Below are 2,094 nucleotides of genomic sequence, written 5' to 3' on the forward strand. Positions count from 1 at the left end.
GGTGCATAGGGCTGAGCCCTGCCCACCAGGGACCCCAGGGACGGGTGCATAGGGCTGAGCCCTGCCTACTGGGGACCCCAGGGACGGACGCGTAGGGCTGAGCCCTGCCCATCGGGGACCCCAGGGTGCATAGGGCTGAGCCCCGCCCACCGGAGACCTGAGGGCCAGGGCCAGATATCTGAGTCTTAACCAATGCAGATCCTCTGGGGCAGGTGCAGACAGGCAAGCTTTGCCCACCAGAGGACCCCAGGGACAAGTGCATAGGGCCTGTCCATCAGGAGACCCGCCAAGCTCCGCCCACGGGGAGTTGGGATGGAGTCGCCTCTCTCACAGGTGCAAACAACTAAGCCCCACCCGCCAAGGGACCTCCCAGGAACTGGTGCAGACCGCTAAGCCCCGCCCACTAGGAAATCAGCAACAAGTGCAAACAGCATAGCCATGCGCACTGGGGTGGGGGAATGGGGTATCGGGGCTGAGGTGGGTGTGGGGTGCAGATGGGTTCAAGTCCCTCTCAACTGAGGGGCATTAGGGACTAGTGACAGACAGGTGTAAACAAAGTTAATCCCCGCCCCCTGAAGCTCCATCCACCCTGGGACTATTGGGGGACAGGTGCTGATGGAGTCAATCCATCCCCTCTCCCCGGGTACGCCGAAGTGTAGACTGAGCTAAGACTCCCAATAAGGGGTCAAGAGATTTAGGGGAATGCTCCGCAGGTGGCCTCAAGGACCTTGGGACCCCTTCACAGAACATGAAGTCAGGAAAGCCCCGCCCACCCAGGGTCTTAGGTTTAAAGGACCCTGGCTGATTCCTAGGACTCCCCAGATATATATGCAGAGACTGAACAAGTCCCCCCGAATTATGGGCTCATGAGACCCTTGGGGACCCTAAGTCAGTGCTGACTGGAGGCTGTCCTGGGGGCCTTTGGGAGAATCCCTTAGGGACAAACTCCAACTACTGAGGAGTTCACAGGTCTCGGGGACCCCCAGTAAGGGATTAGCTGTAGATTGTTCTGGGAACCTCTGATGAACAACTCCACTTTAGGCAAGGCTAGCCTTAATTGGAGTGTGAGATTCGGGGCCCCCGGAGGAGGGGTGCAGACTAAGTGAAGTCTTTCGTCCAAGAGATCCTGGGAGAGAGTTTTGATGAGGGACCCTGAAAAAGAAGTGTTGGTCAGGGGTCATCCTTCAGAGGAATTCAGACTTTTGGGGACCCACTGGGTAAGAACACATTAGGCGCAGTTCTGGGAGACCCCTGAGAAGTGCATGTTGGGGGGCTGTCTGGGGGACCTTTAGGTTCTAGAATTTGAGTAAGTGATGGAGCTGTTGCTCGGGGTCACCATTGGGCAGGGTTAGGGGCTGGGCAGGATCCACCCACTGCAGGGTTTAAGGATATCTTGGGGTGCCCCTGATGAAAGGTCCAGCAATGAATGGCACAGAGTGAGCCACTCAGAGTTGTTAGGGTATTTGAAGGCACTACAAGGGGAAGTATGGGAACCAGTGGCTGAGGGTCATGGTGGGAGGACCGGGTTTGCCTCAGCAGTGAAATGTCTCCCACCTACAGGGATGGGGGGGGATGGATATGGGGATGGTCTCTTGTCCTTGTGTAGGGTAGGAAACTCAAGTCCACTAAGAGGGGGTGAGGGGTCTTGTTGGGGTGTCTCTCAGGCAAATCATGGATGGGTCCCAGATGGTCAAGGATATAACTGGGGTAGGACAGGAACCGCTGTGTCCTTCCAAAGTCTGGGGTGAGGGTCTGAGAAGACATTCTCATGTCTTAGGAGTTAACTGGATGCCCAGAATGGGGGTTTGGGGCTGGTGTGCTGTTTGCCAGGTAGGCTCCAGATGTGGGGGCATGTTGTATAAAATCTACTAGGTATTGGGGACCCTGGAAGCCCCCAGGACTTCACTCGCTCAAGGGACAGGAGGATGCGTCATCAGGACCCCTGGTGGGTGCTTGGACCTGAGGATAGGACCCTAGCCTCAGATAAGAACTTCTAGCCTGGCGTTGGTGGCGCACGCCTTTAATCCCAGCACTCGGGAGGCAGAGGCAGGCGGATCTCTGTGAGTTCGAGGCCAGCCTGGTCTACAAGAGCTA

The 2,094-nt window shown here is 56.8% G+C and overlaps 1 protein-coding gene across 1 annotated transcript in view; it reads left to right on the top strand.

The window, feature by feature from the left end:
* The window catches only part of Lmnb2 (lamin B2), a 15,924-nt gene that overhangs the window by 535 nt on the left and 13,295 nt on the right, over positions 1–2,094 (top strand). The window lies entirely within an intron of this gene.

Source organism: Microtus ochrogaster, linkage group LG1 (assembly GCF_000317375.1).
Source record: "Microtus ochrogaster isolate Prairie Vole_2 linkage group LG1, MicOch1.0, whole genome shotgun sequence".
In the NCBI taxonomy this organism is placed as follows: Eukaryota; Metazoa; Chordata; class Mammalia; order Rodentia; family Cricetidae; genus Microtus; species Microtus ochrogaster.